Source organism: Misgurnus anguillicaudatus, chromosome 25 (assembly GCF_027580225.2).
Source record: "Misgurnus anguillicaudatus chromosome 25, ASM2758022v2, whole genome shotgun sequence".
Classification (NCBI taxonomy): Eukaryota; Metazoa; Chordata; class Actinopteri; order Cypriniformes; family Cobitidae; genus Misgurnus; species Misgurnus anguillicaudatus.
This window is the reverse complement of record NC_073361.2, coordinates 14,724,786-14,751,138: the sequence shown is the minus strand read 5'-3', so window position 1 is coordinate 14,751,138 and position 26,353 is coordinate 14,724,786. Positions and strand designations below refer to the sequence as shown.

At 38.1% G+C, this 26,353-nt stretch overlaps 1 protein-coding gene across 1 annotated transcript in view; it reads right to left on the bottom strand.

Annotated features, from left to right (window-relative positions):
* The window catches only part of fam49bb (family with sequence similarity 49 member Bb), a 75,413-nt gene that overhangs the window by 47,439 nt on the left and 1,621 nt on the right, over positions 1–26,353 (bottom strand). Inside the window, exon 2 of the mRNA XM_073863746.1 lies at positions 1,096–1,176. The gene's annotated coding sequence lies outside the window, so the exon portion shown is untranslated. The remainder of the gene's footprint in view (positions 1–1,095; positions 1,177–26,353) is intronic.

The window sequence follows — 26,353 nt, the reverse complement described above, 5'->3', positions numbered from 1 at the left end:
TACTGTAAATGCTAGTGACATCACAACAGGCTGTGTTCTACTGTAAATGCCAGTGACATCACAACAGGCTGTGTTATAGTGTAAATGCCAGTGACATCACAACAGACTGTGTTATACTGCAAATGCTAGTGACATCACAACAGGCTGTGTTATACTGCAAATGCTAGTGACATCACAACAGGCTGTGTTCTACTGTAAATGCCAGTGACATCACAACAGGCTGTGTTATACTGTAAAAGCTAGTGACATCACAACAGACTGTGTTATACTGCAAATGCTAGTGACATCACAACAGGCTGTGTTCTACTGTAAATGCTAGTGACATCACAAACAGACTGTGTTATACTGTAAATGCTAGTGACATCACAACAGGCTGCATTCAACTGCAAATGCCAGTGACATCACAACAGGCTGTGTTCTACTGTAAATGCTAGTGACATCACAACAGGCTGTGCGTTACTGTAAATGCTAGTGACATCACACCAGGTGTGCTATACAGTAAATGCTAATGACATCACAACTGACTGTGTTATACTGCAAATGCTAGTGACATCACAACAGGCTGCATTCAACTGCAAATGCCAGTGACATCACAACAGGCTGTGTTCTACTGTAAATGCTAGTGACATCACAACAGGCTGTGCATTACTGTAAATGCTAGTGACATCACACCAGGTGTGCTATACAGTAAATGCTAATGACATCACAACTGGCTGTGTGTTACTGTAAATGCCAGTGACATCACAACAGGCTGTGTTATACTGTAAAAGCTAGTGACATCACAACAGACTGTGTTATACTGCAAATGCTAGTGACATCACAAGAGACTGTGTTATACTGTTAATGCCAGCATCATCACAACAGGCTGTGTTGTACTGTAAATGGCAGCATCATCACAACAGGCTGTGTTCTACTGTAAATGACAGTGACATCATCACAATAATTATAATAGCACTGTGTATTACTGCAAGTGTTATAAACAATAGTTATAATAAAGCAGTATTCTAATTTGACTTAATAACTGTTCTAATAGTAAAATGATTGCACTGCGACTAAAATACATTTGCATGGGCTGAAAGTTGCAGTAATGCTTACCAACAGAAAAGCAGAGGTTTCAGACGTGAGGCCTACCCAGGCGCTGGGCCAAGGTCGTAGTCCTGCTGAAAAACTAACAGTCTGCAAACAGATGAGGGGGAGAGAGAGAAAAAGAGAGAGTCAGTCTAATACTAATCACCACTATAAATAAATATGCAATTTCAAAAGATTCAGTTGGCAAGCATTGGCAACTTTACCAAAACAATGGCTGAACAGCATTTCCCATTTCATTTAAAAATTGCCTTTGTTTGTCCATTACCAAAGAATCAGTGTTCATGTGTCAAAGGCATCAATACAACTACTGTACTTAATAAAGCTCCAGTCTAACAACTGACCACAAGACTCCGTAGGTAAATTTGACATAATAATCGTGCTTTAATATTCAACCCAGCTTTGAGACAGTTTTTGCAGACTTCACAAATGGCATGGTGGTAAGGTATGGGAGGTGCTCTGGCCACTTCCTCTTGTGCAACACTTCCTCCCATTCACAGCAGACTTCAGCTTCCCATTGTGCTCGCTTTACCCTCAACTCATCGTGTTACTTTATACTGTGCACGGCAGCTGGACGGATGCCTACTGTGAAGTATCCACAAATATTTAATTACTGTATAGTAATAGTGCGTATAAGGCAAGCAGCATCATTAAAGAGTGCTTTTAGACTTTGTTTTTTAACTCTTTGTACTGTTTGCTCTTGCAGACATGAATGACGTCTCAAATCGTGTGGCTTGTGAAGGAGAAGTGCTGTTTTTATTTTAAAACCACTTTGCAAAAGATCAAATGTGTGAAAAATGATTACTTTGTCTTGGTTGACGATGGACTTGTTTAGAATTGATACCATAGCAGTTAGAATCCCTTATAAGGGGTGTAATTTTTTATTAGTAAACCATTTGATCCAGCGATAAAAAATTCAATAGCTTAAAAATTGCATATTTCTATATTTGTTTTTTGGATGTTACTAGCATTGCTTTGTATACTAGTGCAATCTGGCCCACATGGAGATGGTGAGTTTAAACATAAATGCATTTTGAAAAAAAAGTGTGTAAACAGACACTGCAGGAAGATATGCAAAGTGTCAAAGACGTCTCAAATAATATCAGGGGGCTCTGACCTTTTTGTTCCCCAGGGCTATCACAATGGATAAAACTTTTTTATATAGTCTACTTAAAACTTTTGGGTTTACTTGTTGATTTATGTTATTTTACTTGTTAACATTTTAAACAATGATAAAACATATCAACTTTTATAAGAAGCCAAGCTAAGATAAAAAATATGTAATAAATAAATAATAAAATTGGGGCTATTAAATGTCCTTTGATGGGCAACTCTCAGACTTGGAGATGTTGGAGACAACTGATCTATATCAATTGATATGTAGATAAATTTTGATTGTTTATGCATTACATCAATACATCATATCGATAAAATGAGGGAATGTAAATGATCTAACTGGCTTGCAATGCCAATCTTAAGAAAAATAATGCAAGTGCAAAATATAGCCGTTTCTTCTATTGTAAATTATTGTTTATTTTATTTATTTTGCTTTAAGCAATGTTAATTCAAATACAGAAATGTTATTGTTTTCCTAACTTCTGTTTACTATTAAAGTATCAGATTGATGACGAGCAGTATTGGTAAGAGTACTGTAGTAATAATGTAAAAATGTTAACAATACAACAACAAGATATCAAAATTGCCAAAAGTAATTCACAATTACAAAACGCATATCGCAATGATTTGCAATAATTGAATGATTTTAATAGTTTAAAAAGTTCTGTATAGTCAAAGTTTTAGTTTGATGCAGATAACAGAAATATAGACGGATTAGTAGTATTACCAACAACAACAAGCGGCTTTCGTGGTCTACATGTAACTTCTGGTAAACTCCGCTAAGAATAACTAACAACAAAGTACTTTAAACATAGTTTATTTATATAACAAGCAAAATAAACAACACGTAGATTACTCAGGAAACCAAATCATTATTTTCGTTATTTTCGACAAGGTATTTGTTTAGTTTAGTTTAGTTTAGTTTAGCTACTAGTCAGACCATTAAACAAACTGAAACCGGAAGTAAAGTTCGGACCAAATGCGTATCGCGTCACCGCAAGTGCGTCAGAGGAAACAGTCTATACAAGAATGTGAAACATGTATAGTTTTATATTTTTTTTGTTTTTAAATATATTTGTTATTATTCTACAAATTTAAAGCATTATCGTATATCGCATATCATATACTGCATTATTTAGCAAGTTACAGCATATCTTCAGTATCTAAATACTAGCAAACCTAGCAAACAGCAAATTCCTGACAGTGTGTTACTCTTTGTGAAATACACTTAGCTCAACAGCTTTCGGCCAGCAGGTCAGATTACAAAGGCAGTTAAAATTCTGCTTGAACAAGTGTCACATTTCCTTAAAGGGTGACATCACTGGGTCAGATGATGTGAGAAGAGGTACAATAAATGGCAATCTTAAAGCAGTTTCTTTGCCATTGAAATTGCAAAATGGAATTTTTATAATTTCACAATCTACAGTCTCTTGAGAAAATGTGAAGAATCCTTAATATCTGAGTTTATGAAATGCATAAAATTGCTCAATGCAGATTCAACATTGAGAACAACCAAACAGTGAATTTAACATGGAGCTGATAAAATGGCACTCTTATCTAACAGTGCCTTATGACACGACTGCTGATTGTGTTGGTTCAGTAGTTATCTTTAATAATTAAACAAAACCCAGCACAGATAAGACACAGGTTCAGATTTCCGACACACATGTTGCACTATACTTTACCTATAAACTATCAATATAGAATACAACACAATTTTATCCTTCGTACACAATGAGATTGATATCTGTGGAGAGAAGGCTGCTCAGCATGAGAGGAAGATTGTATCTACATTTACATTTGGTCTCTAGAGATGACACAAAAGACTTAAATATCTTTTGCAGACATTGATACACCACAACAATATAACTGACATGGGACTTTATACAGGGTTCCCCCACTTTAGTTAACTTCAAATTCAAGGACCTTTCAAGGACTTTCCAGATCCAATATCCTCAAATTCAAGGACTAAATGTGGGGACACATTTCAAATGAGAGCAAGGTTACATCGTGTTACCTTTTAAGATACATTGCTACAGTTCCCTTTCGAGGGAACTCGTGCTGCGTCACTGCGTGACACTTTGGCGACGCCTCCAGGGGTAAGTGCGTCTAAATGTGTATATCAAATTCAACCAATTGTGAGGCTTTACGACAACGACAGGGTGACACGGGAGCCAGGAAGTATATCGCTATCTGAAATATTGCCAAAGACGGCGTTACAGGGCCGCATGAAGTATGGCAAGGGAGACACAGCACCTCGTTACCTTCTTAGGGAACAAGAGTTACATACCAGAGACGTTTTTGTGTGTCAAACACAATTATGCAAAAAGCATTTTGGTATGAATCAACATTTGCATACAGAAGATATAAGCATTTAAAGCGAAAAGTTTAGCACGCGTGCTTAAAAAGTCTAGATTTTTTATGATATTTTCCTACACTACATAGGGAATAATATGATTTTTTTCCAGAAAACTTCTTATATAAAATGGATTCAAGCACTTTCAATGACCTGTATGTATGTATATTTGCAAAAACTTCACAAGACCTTGAATTTCACCCCCCCCCCCCAGATTCACTAACATTCAAGGATTTCAAGGACCCGTGTGAACCCTGTTTGTAACCTATCCAAAACTGGAGAACAAGATATTCATACATACATACATTTTTGGAGTCTGATAGCACTTTATAAAAAATTATAAATGAAGGGACGATTTCCCAGACATGGTTTAGATTAATCCAGGACCTGGTCATTTTAGGACATGCGGGGACGCCCGCCACACATGGCCGAAATGAGAAAGACGTGGTCCGGACCCTCACTGTCTGGAGGATAACTAGCCAGTTGATAAAACATCTCGGAGAACAGCGCAGACGCGCATCACACCTCGAGCGTGCACGCGCAACACATGGCCGAAATGAGAGAAGACGTGGTCCGTCATATCTGGAGGATAGCCAGTTGTTAAAACGCGTGTCCGTGAGAACTATAAGTGGACTTAGTTTTTGGGGTTATTTAAGCCTGTTATTGTATTAGTCTATAGTTCTTGCAATTTTAAAGGAAGTGAACTGGTGAGTTTGTTATTTAAGCAACCTGCTAAGGTTTCACGTGCCTGTTGATAAGATATAATTGTTGAGCGCTCTTGCTCACTTTATTTATGTGCATTATTTACATGCTCACAATAGTGAGAAATAATCAGTTTTTACAATTTTTGCGCTATCTATCATCGTTCGCCAGACTTTCTACAACATCTGCTTTGGTTTGTGTTTATTAAACCTTTAGTTTCACTTCATCACGCAGCTATTCCCATTAGAGGTAAAAACATTTAATTAATTAATAATCTAGTATGTGTTCATTTTTTGTCATAGTTTCTTTAAAATTAAGTTTTATTTGAGTGTTTTAAATTAAAATATTTTAATTATTTATTTTATTAAAATATTTTTATTTTCATCATGAAACATATGCCCCGCCCCTTTGATTGCCACGCCCTTTGCACCGCCCACCCGCCCAACCCTACCACCTTAACTAACACATTTTTGTGCGGGAAACCCTGCAAACCTTACAAAAAAAAATTTAAATACTGGTGTGCACCTTGAGACAAACCAATGGCACTTCTATGTGTTGAGATGTGTCAGAACAAGGTGTTTTTAAATGAAGGCAGCTCTAACTTGCATTTTAGTCTGGGACTAGGATAAGCCCTGTCCGGGAAACTGCTAACTGTCCAAAGTTGCACTGTCTGCACTTTTTGATGAATCCCATTTAAAGCAACACTAAGCTACATTACATAGTGGCAAAGGAAAAGATCCAGACCATCCATCCAGACTCATCCCTTTCTTAGGATCTCTACGCCAGAAAGTCTGTTGAGCTTATCTTAATGGACTGCATCTTTTTAACTTCAATGCTAAGCTGCCATTGTGAATGTGTTAAGTTTAATGGACTTGTGCTTTTGGAAATGTACTATAGTCTAACAAAAACACATTACAGATGTTAAATTTTAACCTTGCCTGCATGCTAACGCATTAATTAACCTATATTTTATGCAAAATCGTGTTGTTTTAAGATCTTTTGTTATGAGTTTACCATCTAGGCCTCTTAAACGTGTCCTGGACCTTCACCCTTTAATCTATGAATAAAACACAAGGCAAGGCATGTTGATTTACATTGTCTTATCTAAAACAATCCAAATGTTATCCCACATCTGTTCAGAATTCCAAGAAGAGAATTCCTAACTATGTTGATTTGGAACAGCAGCAGTCTGCAACGTTGCAGCTGCAATTAACAGAGCAGTAGTGAATGCTTGAGTGCAACCAGATCCATCAGCTGTCCATTGTGTGTTGATGCTGGTAAAGCATGCATTACTCTTTAGGACAACTGTAGCACATTAGACTGAAAATCATTCAGTGTGACCCAGGCCTAATGCAGTTTGTGCTTTGGGACCTGTAATGTACATTAGGGCTGTCACGATTATGAAATTTGGCTGATGGTTAATTGTTTAATACATTGTGACGATTATGATTAATTGCCTGTTTTAGGGCTTTGACTTTAAATTCTCATAGATTTATTTGGTTGTTCATGAAATAATTTTTACACATTGTTGTGATTATTTAAAGGGGTCATATTTTTTTTTTTAAGATGTAAAAGAAATCGTTGGTGCCCCAGAGTGCGTATGTCAAGTTTTAGCTCAAAATACTCCACAGATAATTTATTATAGCGTGTTAAAATTGCTAATTTGTAGGCCTGAGCAAAAGTGTGCCATTTTGGGGTGTGTCGTTTAAAATGCAAATGAGCTGATGAAGTGCAAACACTGATCACAATGATGGTGGTTTGTTGTAATTGAAACTCAATTGTGCTTTCAAGTACTTTTCTCTCTCTCTCTCTTTCTCTCTGCACTAAATGGTGCTGTGGTTGGATAGTGCAGATAAAGGGGCGTTATTATTTTAATTTGCCTTGCTACCTACCTCACAAAACAGGCAAAGTCTGAACGACCTTATTTTTCACACGCTTGCAGAAAATCGTTTACCCAAACAAAGTTACTGGGTTGATATTTTTCACATTTTCTAGGTTGATAGAAGCACTGAGGACCCAATTATAGCACTTAAACATGGAAAAAGTCTCACACATAACACTTATTTAAAAGTAATTATTTAATGAAAAAACTAAAAAAAAAAAATCCCTAAATTTGGAATTGCGGTTTTGGAAATTGGAATTTTGGAGTTTATACTGCTTATCAACGTTTTGCGGCATTTCTTTAAAAGCTGTTTCTCTATTGTATTAAATTAGATTGCATTAGATGCGGTCTCATTTAAACAGGCGCTGCAAACTCCCCCTTGTGTTTTTTAGAGAGATATGCAATCATTGCGGTGATCTGAAATCATTGCGATGAGGTCAAACAATTGCGACAAGACTATTATTTAATCATTGTGATAGCCCTTATGTACATTACACTTTTACCTTTCATCTTCTGTATTGAAAACAAATGTTTTTTTATTTAAGAGAAGTGTATAAATATAGTAATATTAAAACGATCTTTGATTTTACAGAACACATTTACATTTACTGTACACTGAAAAAAATTATTCATTTAATTTAATAAATTTTTTAAAGTAATTGGTTGCAATCAATTTATTTAAGCTACATTTAAACAAAAAAAAGTAAAATAAAATAAAAAAACTTTTGTGTAAATGTAGCTTAAATAAATTGATTGCAACCACTTACCTTAAAAAATTGGGTAAATTGAATAAATCATTTTTTTCAGTGTATGCATTTAAAAGTCTCTTTCATCCAAAGCAACTTACGGACGGTGCATTACAAGGTATACATTTTTTATTAGTGCGTGTTCCCTGGGGATCAAACTGAATATCTATTGCACTCCTAATGCCTATTTAGCTATGTGAACCCCATCCCACAAATTACATCAAAACAGATCCATTTATACTCACAATTTTTCATCAGAATGTAATTTCTCGCCTTTCAAAAACTTCTGCTCATGTAACCAAGCAACCAGAAAAAATATTATTAACCAATAGCATCATATTCTACTTTCACAACCCTATTAAATCCCAAAGATAAAACCAAGCTTTTTATATATATTCGACTATGTCACACTACAGAGGTCACACTTATCAATACAGACAATGGGTCTAAGCTAATACAAATTTATATTTTTCCATTCTGAGCACCAGTTTTTTGTTAAGGTGGTGAATTGATCATCTCCATTCCCGTGGATGACTTTCTAATCATCTCTTGATTAAACCTGGGAATGCTGTGTTACTATGGCAGCTGTTGGGATTATAAAGAACTGACACCCTAAAGGGCATAATGAGAATTCAGATCTCAGAAACACAGAGCATCGTACGTGGAACATCACCACGGCAACAGCTCGGACCGCGTGCTGTGAGGAGCTGGAGCTTCAGGAAAGAACGAGAGAGTCTTTTATTTGGCATTGTAAAGCTAATCACTTTGAAAACAGACTGGTTTACACAAGAAGCGCAATGTAAATGTTTTAGAATATTTGCAGCAGCAAATTTATTAGCAAGATCTACTGTAGCAGTTGATGTTACAATTAGCTGTGTAGGCAAGCCATTACATTTACATGTATTAATTTGGCAGATTCTTTAATCCAAAGCAATCTTAAAGGGACCAACAGCTATGATTTTTGCATTTGGCCTACATTGGCACTTTCATCCAGAGTGACTTACAGTGCATTCAAGGTATGGGTTTTATTTGTATGTTTATTCTATGGAAATCAAACTCTATGACCTATGCGTTGCTAACATTTAAAAACAAATCTGTCTAATGCACACAACAAAAAGAACACACCTTGTTCTGTCTTTCGTGTTCAAAGGATCACAGTTTTTTGTTTCTGTAGAGTCAGACACTATTACATACTGTACTACAAGGCGACAAAGGCAAGGCAAACTGAGCGCGGGTGGTTGACTCATCTAACAACATTCCTTACTGCCATACTTACTTACCCGGGTATTTATCCCCCAAACCCCTACTGAACTGTTTGCCCTGGCCCACACAAACACAGAGGCAGAGAGATGCATTATTACTGTAGGTCAGTGGTTCTCAAAGGTCAGTGGGCATTTGATGGTGCCAGGGGGGCCCATGTTTTATGACTAGGGATGGGACAATAAATGCCGATACACAATAACAATACCTGGCCGAAAGAGCCAGACCGATAAAGAATTTTGAAGGCTAATAACGATACAAATGTTTGTTGGTTTTAAAATCTGATATTCCGATATATCGATCCGACTCTGGCTGGATCAGCAGGTTGCAGAATGTGTGACGCGTTATACACGAGTGTTGCCAACAGGGAGGTTGTAGAGTGCCCTCTGGTGGACAAACTATTCAACGGCAACACGCATGACATGGTTGAAGGCAGTTTCGTCCGTTTTTTTTTTAATATTCATTTATCGGCCATTATGAATGCCGATACCGATAGTTTGGAAAATGCCTAATATCGTCCGATAATATTGGCATGCCAATATATGGGTCGGGCTCTACTGGCCGATAACTATTCTGAATCGCACAGTTGATATTTCGTTTATAACATGCATTTGAAAAAGCAACACTCGTTGTCAAACATAATCATTCTACATATTCTTTATTATCATGAAAATACCTGAAGAGGTTTGTTCTTGACATTGTTGTGATCAAAGTTTAACTTCTGCCCACTCGCTTCATTTTCCCCCCCGACTGTATGTGTTTTGCACAGGCGCCACAAGTTTTATCGATTTAATTCTTTTTGACAATTAATCGAAGATTAATTAACATCCCTAATCCCTATTTATGACAATTTATGAAAATGCAAAAAAATAACACTACTAACCAACAGCACTATACCGTGTATTTTAATAAGTTTTGTTAGGGATGCACGATATATCGGCCGACATATCGTTATGGGCCGATAACTGCTTATTTTTAATATTATCGTTATCGGTCTGATAGCAAAATTAGGCCGATAAATGAAAGTCGATAAATGATGGATTATTTTGGTTTGTTGAACCACTTCACTTGCTCATTGCTGGCCATGTGGAGTTTTGATTGGTGCTTTCTGTGACATATGTATGAAGATGACACGTGTTGCGGGCTTAAGAAGAGTATGCTAGTCTAGCGCGAAGACAAGATGTCCGCGGTCTGCGAGTTTTTCATTGTGAAAATAATATGAATATTTATCGGCCTATAGATATCGGTTATCGGCCCCCAAATTTAAAGAGTTATCGGTTATCGGTATCAGCCAAAATGTCCATATCGGTGCATCCCTAAGTTTTGTTTAATTCAAATTCTATGTTTAAGGTTGTTTTATGTCATGAATTTTCTTTGGGAAGGGGCGTGCAAAAATGCTGTAGGTGAAGTACAGTGGTGAGACAGGAAGATGGGTTTGAGGGAAGCTGACACAGCAGTATCAAGCACAACTGACAGCTGACTAAAGCAAACACCAGAAACAATCAGTCATGTGACCAGCCCTGTTTCATTTCAGTGCTTGATTCTGATTGGTCAATCAGTATTAAGGACTGAAATTGACCGCTGCACCCAATGATTCTGTGTATCACTGCGCAGCACTCTTAGCAACGTAAACATGTGAAACACTCTGTTGTTGTTCACAGTTGGTCAGGGACTATTTTTTTCTAGGCGAAAGAAAGGCTTTTTAGTGAATTCACTTTATGAAAGATGCTTTGATACATATTTTTTGCAGTGACATTTGTTTTGTGTTGTAAACAGGTAGGCTACTCGAGGTTAGTGCTGAAACCTGAATAAGTCAAGCCTAAATAAGTTGCATTGACTTCGCTACACATCATCCCTAACACACCCTTCAGCAGTGACTTATTTCATGATACAGCACAGCCTCACATACCTTTTTGCTGACTGACTATGCTATCAAGAGTTACAATTATTTTCACTACACAGACACTTTTTACACTGTTTCTTATAAAACGTGGTTAGGGAACTGATAATACCCCTGAAACTTGTTATTTGGGTAAAGAAATCATTTAGTATGCTCTCAGTAAGCACTGCCTATAAAATGTTTCACTTATAACCAGGGAAAACTTCTCCAAACAAGCTATCGATTTCATATAAACAGTCACTGCTGCAACTAATATTTAGTGAAGTGAAAATGATATGGTGATGCAGGATGAAATTAAACTGGTTGGTGGAAACCGATGATGACACACTCTCTCTTGGTGGACTGTATGATGTTTGTATGGGTTACTGAGATACAGACCAAAAAACATGATGTGTTATAATCAGAAGTCAAAAAGCAATTACAGCATGCAAACATGTGCCAAGTGCAATACTCTGATATGCCAATCATCCTTACGACAGAGTTTGGTTCATTTGGATCTGAAAAAGATGGACGACATGTCTCCATAGGCTTCCATTGTAGAACATCTCAATGCTGATTCCTACTATAGACGGTTTCATTGGACGCACGTAATACACGTCTGGATCCGAACTTTACTTCCGGTTTTGTTTTTTTTAATGGTCTGACTAGTTGCTAAACTGATCTCTTGAACAAATGTCTCGTCGAAAATAACAAATGTTTTGGTTTCCTATGTAATCTATGTGTTGTTTTTTGCTTGTTATATAAATAAACTACGTTTAAAGTACTTTGTTGTTATTTATTATTAGCGGAGTTTACCGGAAGTTACGTGCGGACCACGACAACCGCGTGTTTATGTTGTTACTGCTGAAACCGTCTATAAAATCTTGCTTAGCCAGCATACGCTAGTGAAGAGGGGTCTCATTTATAAAGCGCACACTAGTTCCCACGCAAAGCTCGTGATTTATAAAAAAACAAACTTGACGAGAGAATGGGCTTGCAGGGTTGGATCTGAGGATGATTCATGTACGCACACTTGCAGGTGATCTGTGATTTAGAAAGGGAACATTGCTTTGGTTTAGGGCGCATTCACATTATCCAAACCAAACCATGCCCCAGCGCGATTGTCACCCCTCCCTACTCCCCCAGGTACATTTTATCGATCCGAGTTTGGGCGCGCTTTCGTCATTAAGATGCGATTGTTTTGAAAAAAGCAGGAAGTAAAGTGCTCTCTTAACACTGGAACCCACCGTAATGATAAGTCTGTGTTTTTTATTCGGAGCCGTTTGGTGCGCGATTACAGACAGCCCTTTCACATGTCATCATATTGCTTAGTTGATCTGTCACGTGTGCAGCTCGGACATTCACGTAACCCCGCTGCTCGCATCGAAAGGTTTTTACGGCGGCAGATGAAGGTGAGTGGTCGCGCAACTGACGTCTTCACCTTTTGAATCGTGCTCAGGCGCGATTGCGCTTACACTACAGCCTTCCGCGCCTGAGCCCAAGTGAACCGTGCTCCGGCCAACCTCTGCAACTCGGCCGAGGCGCGATTAACCAATCCGCGCCTGGGCACGGAACAGAGCGATCACACTAGTCAAACAAACCAGGCTTTGGGTGTCAAAAGCGCCCGAGCGCGGTTTGGTTTGGATAGTGTGAGTGCGCCCTTATAAGTCTTTTGCTTTTGTGCATACGTACACGCTTAGTAAGGATTCTACGCACAGTTTTTTAAATGAGACCCCTGATCTCCCAGATTGGTTTTACTTGACCAGCTTTGCCAGGCTGGGAGGACCAGCTTAAACCAGCTACTGCCACCATAAAACCAGCTTAAACCAGCTACCAGCTTATGCAGGTCTTAGCTAGATTTTTCAGTAGGATGACATCATTTAGAGCCAGATTCTGCTCAGTAATGATCATTAAGTGGAGCCGCCATATCAAGATGCTGCCATGTTTCCCATTTAATTCAATCACAAACACACCAATCAAGTTGCCACACCCTTTTTTTAATAGCATCTTACTTAAACCAAACTTATTAGAAAAACGAAGCCTTAAAAGGTACATCAGTACGACAAAAAAAAAAAAAAACAGAAACCATGTCTTTTCATTTTTAGATTTAGCTTACCTCCTATTCGTTTACATGGAAAGAGAAGTGTATATGACCTATACTGCAGCCAGTCGCCAGCGGGCGATCAAAACATTTTGGCTTCACTTTGCAGGATGTGTGTGGCATGCCTGGTTTGGATAATGGCTGAACGTCTGATGCATACGGCACACTTAACTGGAAACACTTCAGCAGATTCAAAGTCATCTTCTGATTGGTTCAATTATACAGTATTACCAGGAGACGTGCGCGTCACGTTTTTTGGCACTTTTCCATTGCATACTGTAGTACCCCACGATTTGGGTCATCTTATTTTTGTGAGCTTTTCCACTGCAGTACGTAGTACCGATACTTTTTTTAGTACCACCTCGGTCGAGGTTCCCAGCGACCCGAGCTGATACCCAAACGTAACGCAAAAACACTGTAGATCACTGATTGGTCTGAGAGAATCGTCACTACCTGCATCATCGCTATAATCTAAAAGATTAGCTTTACCTTCATGCTAGCTTGCGCTGTCTCGAGCAAACATGTTGTCATTAGGCTTGCCGCGATAGTCGGTGAAACGGTGATAACCGGTGCTTCAGCCTCTCACCGGTTATATCACTTGCCCACCGCGACACCGTCTTTCACCGTCGTTTTGATATTTTCGAGTAATTAAATCATTTAGTTTCGTTAGAGAGAGCAAACACTTACAACTGTATGTGTCTGTTGTCTGAATTCAGCGGGGCTGAAGGCGCGTCACGTCACAGAGCAGCCGCAGGTGTCAGATTTCATTTATTTCTGGCAGAGTTTGCAAGGCGAGCTGACTGACCAGATGATGACAGAAGCCGCGTGCTTTGCTCGTTTTTGTTATAATATACATATATGATGTTTAATATAAGCGAGATCGTTTTGTTGTTGTGTTTTTCATCAAGAAAAATATTAAACCCATCATTCAAGCAGCGCTTTTATGGAGAAGTAGCCGGTTGCTCTGCTTGAGACTGGCGGGTTCTGTGAGAATTACCTGCGCACATTGACTCAAGCACTTAATAAACCAGCTGTTTCACTCGCATTGCACGCAAATTCATACGCGATTTAACGCAGCTTACGCAAGCGCTGCATTTAAACAGTTGCGTAATTCAAAAGTGAAAGTAAAATGTGCACGTCTGCATGCGCATTTATAAGCCCCTCCCACTCGGTGATACCGGGATCACCGAGTTTGTGACGCGCCGATTAACCGGTGGGAAAATTACTTCACCGCGGCAACCCTAGTTGTCATCTGTCCTCTGCTATAAGTTCCCAAACTCCCTTTTAGCGATGAAAAACATCAACAGGTTCAGAATCAGGAACACCATACCAATTTTTCCAGACTTGCAGTTTGTGGCGGCACATTCGCGACACGCATGTTCGCATATATGCTTAAATGCAACTTAAACGAGGCTCAGCTGAGCGCGTCGACTGACGCTACGGGTGTTTGTACAGAAACTGCCATGTAAGACAAAGGTAGTGATAAACGCGATGTGCAAACATCTATTTATGGTGGTCAATTTTAATTTTGTGGAGGACTGAGAAATAAATAAATGTATTGCAATGTACAACGACGCTCTCACTTGTATGATGTCACAGCAGTAGGCAACGCAAATATAACGACACGTCTATAATCCCTTCCACTCCGAAGTGTTACTAAACTCGATGGAAAAGCTAACCAAGCCAAAGTGAGGTGAGCTGACCCGACCTGACCCAAACTAAACCGTAAGGTACTATGCGATGGAAAAGCACCATTTAATTGCCCACGAATGGTTGTGTTTACATCAGTGACAGCGAGAATTCATCAAGATCGACTAAATGCTGGATTCTTAAAAGTGTGCAAGGTTCCTTGCATAAATTCATAAACGTTGTTCTTACCTTTTGAGATGTTTATGAATGCACACCGTTCTGTTACTGTGTGGACATTCCCACGCCCCTAAATATGACACGCCACAAAATGAAACATGGTTTTATCTGTCAGTCATATGGCCTCATTAAAAATATGAACTGCACCTTCAAAAAATACAAGATCTAAATGAAGGTCAACTAAGAAAGCAGCAGTTGGCTAACCACATATTAGTAAACCCTTTCTTTGGGCTTCAAAGGAAATGTCAAGCCCACATATCTAAAATCAGCCCAGGCTTCAACCATGAATAGTCATCATGGTGTGACTAATGAGACAAAAAAAGCTTGACTCACATCCTTGTTTTAACACGGGCTGTGAATATACACCTCAAACATCTTCCCGAAATTTCACGAAGTGATAACAATTTAAAATCATTTCCCCTTAGCACAGAATCAAGTGTAACCCATCTACATGACTGAAGATTGGCATGTTAAAGGCAACAGATGGATATTGTTGGGTTTCCTTCCCAACAAGTCATCTGTGCCGGTTGCCCAGTTCAGCCATCCTCACCATGGAAACAGGTGGGTGGGGACACAGTGGGTTGACAATATAGAGTGTCAAAGTGACACAGCTGAAGTAAAATCTGAAAATTGATTTCTTGTTCATGAACAATGAAGTTACATGCAGAAATGAGTCAAACAAAGCATATCTGCAAAGGCCGCCCTTTAATAAAACCACATCTATAACATGATTTATCTATCTGTCTATCCATCTTCATATTAATATATTAGTATTCAAATTTTTTGAAGATGTAGCCTTACGTAAGAAGATTTACAAAACAAGTGGAAGACAAAAATTCTCTTTAAGCATTCAAATAAATGATAAAAAGAAGACAAAATAAAGAGACAAATCTAAACAAAACTAATCCAGCTTTCTAATGTTTCCTTTCACACACATGCGCTCAAGTAATTGACGTGTCACTGTGTTTTTGTATACAAGACTTAACACTTCACAATTGAAACTTTTGAAGCAAGATGTGGTGATAAAAAAAAAACAGTACTACTCAGCTCAACTGTGTTAGTGAATAACATGTGGAGACATGACATTATGCCGTCTTGCAGCTGCATGTAATGTACATTCAAAGAGATCACCTGAGGTTAAAACAATAAACAACACTGTTAAGGTGAATTACAGACACAGAGACATTGATTTGTGATTCTGGGGCCTAAATAACAAAGAATTAACACGAATATAATTATGACATTTTGGTAACAAAAAACTGATTATATTAGCTACGTTTCATCCAAAGTTGCGTATTGGAATATTGCATTAAACATTTGCAAATAAAGCAGCGTTTTCATTTAGTGAGCTGAAGAGAGCAAAATCGTCACTTCCTGATAAACTGGCACCGAATAAAAGAAGCGTAAAGCCACTGTATTTTAATTTTTTTTATGTATTTTCATGTCAAGTAAGGTTATATTACCGAACCATTGAGATGACAGACTCATTAAGTTCAGAACTTTCAAAACGCATGTGGATTTTTTCCAACCAATGAATTTGCGCATTTTTAGAGTTTATGTGCATCTTGGTGTTATCATCCAGCATTTATTATGTGTTACTCCGAAATACACATCAAACTAGGTGGATGGAAACATAGCTATTGTTTCACAGTTTTGTTTATGTCACAAGTAACCCTTATGCTGGGTTATGCACACCAGATGCGCTTGAGGCGTCAAATTCGCGTCTAACGCACGTAGTTGGACCCTTGAACATTTTGAGTGTACTCGCATGAAAACCGTGCGTGAAATTCTAGTTATCAAGACATTCATGCGGAAATTCGAGTCATGGGAGGGGCTTCTGCGACTCCGCTTACTTTCTATAATCACGTCAATACTAGAGCAAGCTCCCTCCGGATTGGTTACCACGGCACGTTTTTCCACAAAGTTCACAATTTTCAACTCGCGCGTTTCCCGCGGCAATGCTTAATTCGCGTGAACTAGATGCGCGAATGAGGCGGAATCGCGTATACCGCGCTTGACGCCTCTAACGCGGCTGGTGTAAACACAGCATTAAAAGTATTTTGGCCATATAGTGTAGGGATGTGCATTTATGTCATTTTTATCATTTTTAAATGCATTTATGTGCATTTATGTCATTTCGATTAACTACTCAACTAACTGGGTACTTAACTAACTGGGGATCGAAGTGGCGGGGCGTATACGTCATGGTGAAAATTAAAACATTTTTATTAAAAATAGGGATGGGCACCGAACTCGGTACTTTTATAGGCACCGACCGAATTGCGTCGGTACTACCCAGTATCGATTCACATAAAATCAATCGGTGCTCAATTTCGGTACCTGAGAGAACATGTCCGCGCGCCGCGTCTGGTACGCGCGCGCGCGCGAGAGAGAGGGAGAGAGACCGTGTGGGAACTTGGTGACACCCCTTTGCAACTTGCTTAATGGCTAACAAAAAGCGATCTAACGTGTTGCTAAATTTCACAAAGGATGATGCAGACAATGCTACCTGCAATATTTGTAACAGTAAGTGCAAGGCAGGCAGTGGTAATACATCCAACCTGAGGAAGCACTTACACAATGTGTATTTATTTTAAAAGCACGAGAGGGCTTATTAAGATGCGTTTTCGTCGATCGGATCACAAGTGGACGAGAGAGACAAATTTTGTAAACACCTGGTATTTATCAACACCAGTCCGTCTCTTTTGTCCACTTTCGACCGCTTCTGTCCTGATTACTTTGAGTGGTGGTCCGTGGAGACTGCGGGGAAGTCCCTCTGCTTTCCTTTTAGCGCGAGCTGGAGTAATGACTGTTTAAATGGACGCGAACTAATTTGGCGCTGCTTGTGTTTTAAGTAAACATGCTGCACAGTGTTTTGTACATGAATATGTTGGCGCTTTCTCGGATTTTTCAGCGCAATTAATGAAATAAGATCGCGCAACTTTCATGCGCTCGCAAAATGAAACTGCGGAGATCAACCGCTTTTAGTTTTATCAATGAAAGCCTAAAGACTGTGTGTTCACGCTAAAAGTCAGAAATGACGTAAAACTTTGTGCTCAATACCTCAGATTAGATAAATGGACGGAGAGAAGGCGGTCCGTGTGGCTGTTCGAGAACACATTCAACCACATGCGGACCAAATGCCAATGCTGGCCAGCTTGGCAAAAAAGTATCTGTGTCCAGTCCTTTTCTACATCCTCACTGTATCCCTTGCTGTAGAGAACACTCGCTCTGTATTGTTTTCTACATAAAAGTTTACTTTTATGTTGCTTTTATGACGTTTATGTTCATTGATCATTTATCTTACTTATATGTTTTATTTATTTATTTATATGTAAGACATATGCCCTGGATGTTATAGGGATTTTGTTTGTAAAGATTGTGTGTATTATTAAACATTTTGAAATAAATAACAAAATGTTGAAAATGAGAGGTTTGGGCTTATTATGTCCACAGAAAGTCACTTAAAGGTGCAGCAGTGTGTAATTTTTAGAAGGATCTTTTGACAGAAATGCAAAATAATTTACAAAACTATATAATCAGGGGTGTATAAAGACCTTACATAATGAACCGTTATGTGTTTATTACCTTAAAACGAGACCTTTTTATCTACATATTCTGAGGGTCCCCTTACATGGAAGTCACCATTTTGTGCTGCCAGTTTTCTACAGAAGCCCTTAAAGGACTGTTTCAAAAGCGAGGGGTGAGACATGGACTAAGCCGTTGGTTGCATTTCGCAACCTCACCACTAGATGCCGCTAAAATTTACACACTGCACATTTAAGTCAGAGTAAAGTACCGAAAAAGGTACCGATGGGTACCGGTATCGAATTCCATGTACCGGTTTCGGAACCTGTACCGGTAAAAATGTGAACGGTACCCAACCCTCATTAAAAACACTCAAATAAAACTTTATTTTGAAGAAACTATGACAGAACAATGAACACATACTAGATTATTAATGAATTAAATGTTTTTAACAGAAACCTCTAACAGGAAAAGCTGCGGGATGAAGTGAAACTAAAGAGTTAATAAACACAAACCTAAGCGCTTTCTATATGACGCAGTCTACATAACATTAAGCCTTATATACAACATAAATGTATTATACAACGTGCATATCTGCACAAAATGCAAGACTTAAACTAAGTTTTGTACTGAAGAGAAAGTTTAACTCCCGTTGTGGATGTGCACAATAACAGCACGCTTTAAAACACGTCCAGCCAAAGCACAAGCTTCATAATATTAATCAGCTTTAAGTCTTTTGCTATCATTTCAGCGATTAGCTGTGTCATGTCGTCCTCTCACTTGTTCTCAGTCAAGATATGCTCATATCACTCTCTAGTATCTCTTGATGTTTGATGATTAAATATGAGATGATATGAGGGAACTTGTGATGGCGCTGTACATTTTGCATCTGACTGACTGTATTTTCGTCCTACCGAAGTGAATCCCAAAATCACGGCATCCTTTTAAACCATAGAGCCTCAGTGATGTCAGGTGTGTTCGCATTACAGCATTGCACGGATCAACAAGTTGCCGCGGTGCGGGTGAGCGGACTTTATCTGTTTGTTTTTGTTGTCAAACACGCACTCAGTCTTTACTACCACAGGCGCTGGTAATGCTAACCAGACATCCAAATGCCACCATAACCACAATAAATAAATAAAAACCCACATGATTATCGTTTTTGTGATCAATCATTGATGCCACGTTTTAGTACTCGAGCAATTGAGTACTCATGCCCATCCCTAATATAGTGCTTATATGACACTTGGTAAGATTAAAAAAATATTGAACATGGGTAGAATGACAAATCAATTTCTTATTAATCAAAATATTTATATTATTTTTTTCACATATTTTTACACGTATTTTTGGAACACAACATGTATGTATCTATTTCTTTTTAATTTTGAATCAGCACCATCCAAGACATATTTTCATTACAAACCCAGAGTATCGCAATGTTCCACTATAACACGCAACGCAATGCCACAAACACAATAAAAGGTATCTTAACCAGAATCTGAAAATCAGAGGTTTTGTCCTAAGCAGCCAGGATGCAATACCACGACGAGCGACAGTGGATTCAATGAAAGTTTTGTGCATTATGAATATTAATCATCAAACATGGACGATGACAGACTGATTGGATGTTAAAAAGCAGAAAAATATATATACACAAAAAACTTATACAAGCATAAAAAGAAGATAAAAACAAACAAAACTCAAGCTCTCTGATGATGATTAACAGTCAATGATAAAGGAATGATAAAAAATAATTATGTATGTATGTATGTATGTATGTATATTTTTTATTTAAGGTAGAAAAGTGATTTAATCAAGAGCTGTGAGAGATTTTCTGTTGCTGTTTGATTAACACGAGTGACAGGTGGGAGCAAAATTAGGTAACTTCCCCTTTAAGACCAGTCCGGACCCTATGTTACACTTGCGCTTTCTCTTAAAGGAATATTCCATTTTCTTAAAAGAAAAATCCAGATAGTTTACTCACCACCATGTCATCCAAAATGTTGACGTCTTTCTTTGTTCAGTTGAGAGGAAATTATGTTTTTTGAGGAAAACATTGCAGGATTTTTCTCATTTTAATGGACTTTAATAGAGCCCAACATTTAGACGAAAAGTTGTGGTTTAAAAGAGCATACTTTTTATTTTTCTTGTCAAAAATGACAATTGTTTCGCTAGATAAGACCCTTATGCCTCGTTTGTGATTGTTAATAGACCTTTGAAACTCCGTTGAAAAAAACTGTTAAGTGTTGAGTTAAGTTTAAATGTTGGGCTCTGTTGAAGTCCATTTGAATGGGAGAGATCCTGCAATGTTTTCCTCAAAAAACATAATTTCTTCTCGACTGAACAAAGAAAGACATCAACATTTTGGATGACATGGTGGTGAGTATTATCTGGATTTTTCTTTTAAGAAAATGGACTATTCCTTTAAGACCTAAATGTTTATGAAGCGGTAAAAATGCTCATGAGCTTAATGAGCAGCGGTTGCGCGACTTGCTCGCTCCTCACAGACAGAAAGAGCTCACGCATATAGATCTGTTGTTTGTGTTTCAATGGCTTAAAATAACTTGTTTTAAAACTGCAGTGCTTAAAAACGTGTACAAATGTTACGTTTTCGCAACCACGCACACAGGAGCGAGACGTGGGCGCGTAACCTCGATAGAGACGATTGTCCAAAATCTCTACCGGTTAATCATGCCTACCGGTTTATCGCCCACCCCTATGGTCTGGTTTGGACTGGGCGATATATCAGAGGGAATTGTCATGCCGCATCACATCGGTAAAGCCAGTTCCGTGATAAGTAGTAAACCTGTTTTCCAATCGGGGCAATTCTGCATTAATTTTCGCAGACTTTATGTATTCAAGCTACTTTGCGTCTTTCATAGGCAAATAATACAGATTATCATTCTTTAAACAACAGGCCTATAGGATTTACACACCTGCTAAAAATCCCATGATCATTTTACTACTAACTAACCCAACAACCTATATGTAATTCTGCCTTCTTAACTTAGATATTTATTTACAGAAAATGGCGGCTTTGAGACAACATTCAGAACATGACAAACAATATATAAAGCCTTTCTTTTTTATAAATATACTACATCTACCACAAATTTAACACTGCTATGTGAATTGTATACAGCAACAAATCTTCACCAACTTTAAACACACACAAAATATTTTTCCAGAACTAACATTCTTATTGGGATAAAGAGATTAGCAATAAATGCTTTGTGATTACAAGACCCCATAAAAACAAAAGCCATAAAGAGTTTTATGACTTTTAGAGGGCCATTTAGTCTCATAACAGATATTTACATTTATTCTGGGAAAATAAATTATATAAAATAACTCATTGTGTAAGCATGGGCGTATACAAATTTTGGTCTTCTCCTAAATTGTAAGAAAACACCATGGCTTGTTAGTGATTTTGGTTGCACTCACACTTTATTTCCTTTTCCAAACCATCGATTGATTGTAAAGGAAGTGGGTTTGTGTGTGCTGTGATGTACACTTAATGCTACTGGCCACTTTAAAAGGGATACGATTTTTGAAATGTCTGGCACCAACTTCCTGTTTCAATAGAACATGTGTCAACACAGGAAAGAAAACTGCTTGTCAAATCTTTAAATGGGTTCTTTAACATTGAACAATGACTGGACTTAACATGAACTTTTGTCCAAAATAAAGAGGTAATTCTCGGAGGAAATTCCACTTGTTGCTCCAGGAGCAAAGTCCACTTCCTCTTGACCCACAGTGTTTACTATCATCTAACCTATAAACACAATGAAACTCGCACTAAGCAAACTGCAAGGTGATGTTTTATCTACGAGTCAGAAAGCAGAGAGATGAATATAAAATGTGTCATTCCAGATAAAAGCAGAAACCTGCCGACTGGTTTTTAACAAACTTTATAACACTGTTCTTGTCTTGCAAAATCTCCTTTTATTACAATTGTGGCTATAAACCAATATAATTCATTTGTATGCAAACTAAAGGCAACCAACCACTTCTCTCTCTTAATTAAACAACCAAACAGATGCAAACACCTACCACATCCATGCTAGATATCCCATGAAAGCATCTGACAGATTCGACACATTGGTGAGTCCCTTTGTGCAACATCTGAACTTAAAACACAAACCCACAATGTTGGCCTCACATGTTGGCCTCAAAGTGACTTGCCACCAAATACACTGTGATCTTCTGCACACATAGTATGGACCACAAATTTAGGACTACATGATACTGAAGAAATATACAATATGAAGAGTTCAGATGCAAAACCCTCAAAGTGCATCTGATATTTTTTCTTAGCATTTTTTATCAGGCTCTTATGTTTTGGTTTTAGTAATTTCCTTTTTTTTATGGTAATGTAAAAGTTATAAGTAGGGCTTGCATGATAAATCGCATGTAATAGGAATGTGGATCTCATCGGTAAAGCCGGTGCCTTGATTAGTAGTAAATCACCATCAGCTGCTTTCAGATGGAGCGGCATTTACTACACAAAGCCGTAGTTCACTGACAAGCTGGGCCATATGGCATACATATCGCAGGCGATACGTCCGCGATAATAATTGCGAAATTGCCCCGGTTGTTAGTGAACTACGGCTTTGTGTAGTAAATGGCGCTCCATATGAAAGCAGCTGATGGTGATTTACTACTAATCAAAGAACCGGCTTTACTGACGACATGCGCATGACAATCACATGCGATTTATCGTGCAGCCCTAGTGACTGTCTTTCACTGCAAAACCCTCTAAGTGCATGCACGTTGTAAGTGCAAAAAATCCACTTTTTTGGAAAGACATAGTAAACAGTTGCAAAAGCACTTGAGATGCAACTGGGTGATTCTCACGAAACCATAGAAACACCACGGCACTAATGATTTTAGCTTTAAAATGTGTAATATATTAACATTAAAAAGCATCCGAATTAACACAATTCTGTGTTCTACCTTGCACAATTTGTGATTTCAACATAAGAATTTATAATTGTAAATTTTATCTAATTTTCTGCTGAAATTCTCATTACCGCAATGTGTCCGGCTGTGTTTGAACATGCGTTATGTTGTAATTTAATCAAATTAACACAAAAATATTAAGAAAAAAAATAAATGGATGTTTTGCTAGACTACTTTAGATGACAGAAAAAATATTTACTGAATATTCATGTATATAATAATGAAGAAAAATTAGGAAAATGATGTGTCCATGCCTGATGTTCTCATCCTCCGCAACACTTTTTGAGAACAGTTTAAGCACACATACAGAATTTTTATAAAGTTTGATTTTGAGTGACCAAGCACATGGACCAGTTACTTCAAGATGGCTACCAGGTAAGATCATTTTTTTACAGTTAATTTGAAATATTGTCTTGTCAGAATGCTTACACGACATTTTGATTATCATTACCGCAACAGATGCTTATTAAATGTTAATTGAATTAATAGAAGCATAATACTTTGATTTTAAATGCATGTGCAGAATCTCCAAATTATGTTCTTTCAGGTTTGTCATGTCATTTTGAAAATATGTCAGTGTTGATGTTTTCTGACTGTTGCGGTAATGAGATTTTTTAGGACTAATTTTTTAAATTATGTTACAAAAAGTGTTAAATGATAAGTAAAAGTTTTTAAATTAATGTTCCCATTTACTCCAGACTTTGTTTTTCAATGTCTGGTGGGGAAAAAAGTAAATTTAAGCAATTTTTACATTTTCATGCTTGACATTTTTAAAACCAAGTTTTCGTGAGAATCACCCAACTAGAAACATTGCAGATGATGAAAGTCAGAATGATTTGTGACTTTGTGATCCATGTGACTGCCACACATGGGTTGTTTCAGGTCCAAGTACTCACAAGGGACCCAGGTTTGAATGTAATCCACTGTCGTTTTGCACGTCACAGTTCATCTAATTCATCCCTTGTGCACTTAAAGGTGTATTTGATTCTGATTAAACTTTTTTAACTACAGTTAGTGTGTAATGTTAGCGTTTGTGCCTAAACAGCATTTGCAAAGTTACAACCCTCAATGCCATGGGACATATTTCCAGAAATTACCTACAAATGAGCCTCTTTCTAGTATAGTGATATCACTAACCCAAAATGTATGCAGCATGCAGCAATGGGGGGCTTTTTTTAAACCAATCACAACACACTGGGACAGGTACCCAATCTGAGCATAGTGAGTACTTTTGAGGGAGGGGCTTCAAAGACCCAGGAACTGTTTTCCAGCCTGTTTTAATGAGGATGGAAACAGCGGTGCAGATAATGTTTACACGTTACAGTGTAGCCCCATAAAAGCAATCAAACCTTAGAAAACTCCCGATTTACCTTTAAATGACAAGTCGATGCGTCGTTAATCAGATTCTGCCTACAAAGCGGCACTCCTGAATGGTGTGAGGCATTGGATTAAGCAGATTTGAAGCAAAGGTATTTGATGAACGTATGATATGTGCCATTCGGTCTATACCATTATCTAATTTTTTTACCATCTAAGCTCGACATATGCAATAGCATGCTACATAATGTGATACACGACTCAATTTTAATTTCTTTTTTTTCAAAACTGATAAAGATATAGCATAGACCTGGGACAACGCGTCGACGTCATCGACAATGTCGATGCAAAAAATACGTAGACACAAAATATGCGCATCGATTCGTTAGACCCAAAATGCCGGCGCCATTGAGTAGTACCAAAACAAGTGGCTCCAGTCCACGCCGGTTTCACACAGCAAGTGTGAGCAGTGCGTAAGCGGCGCGTGTTTTTTTTCAGTGCCCATGTTAACAAGCATGCACCCCACCGCATGAGCAGCGCGAGCTCACGGCGCTGTAGCAGCAGTGCTGCGGTTGTTTCTGCTCACGCTCAATTAAAGTGACAGTGCTTCGTTTATGGTTTAAATGCTCGTGGATTGACGCGAAAAAGTGGGTCGCGTCGCTACGCAAGTCGTACAAGCAAACACACTGTGCGTTGATCATGCTGAAGGCATTGTAGGCTATCTTTGGACGCAAGACGGGGAAAACTGCCATCTTTGAACCTCTCTTACCGATGAAGAGCCACGATCACAGAAATCCCGATGATTGTTTCACGAAGGCAATCTTTCGTCTGGGACAGCCAAAAATCGTGCAGTGTATCCTGGGCTTTAGGTGATGTTAACACATAAAACAGTTTTGTTTTACGGTAAAAGGTCATATAAACGGCTAAAGCCAAATCTAATCGGCACAGATAGATTTCTGCCCTTTACCCTGATTTTGTGTTACACGTAAGCGCCTTAAATGGCTTTCTCACGGTTTGGTTCATGTGTAAAAGCGTAAACGTCACTAACAGAAGTAGGTGTAAAGTAATGCATAAAAGTGTTACTTTGCAGGTTCTGCAGACTTGAGATGAAAATAGCATTGCTTTAGAGAGATTTCCCGTCTGCTTTTTTCATGACTAGACATATAGGTGGTGACATCACTGCCTGCAAGAAACCTGACAAATCTCCAATTCCTGTGTAAATAAAGTTTTCTGCACAAAACTTTTTTTTTAATACATATCTGCTTATTTTGTGCATGTAAATGCACTATTTGTCTCGCCAGTCTTTGCGTCAACATAAAACTTTGATTTAACATACATTTTTGAAGTATTAAAATAATTCAGTTATTGCAAAACATTGCCATATGCACATTTGCAATATTTTGGACCTTGCAGCCAAATGCTCAAGTCTGAATTATAAAAAAATGTAGTCACATGTTTACAAACCAGATGTTCTTGTTTCTCAAATTTGAATTGCATGAAAAGCAAAAGCTGAGGTATCCAGTTCACATCAGAAATTACAGTCCTTGTT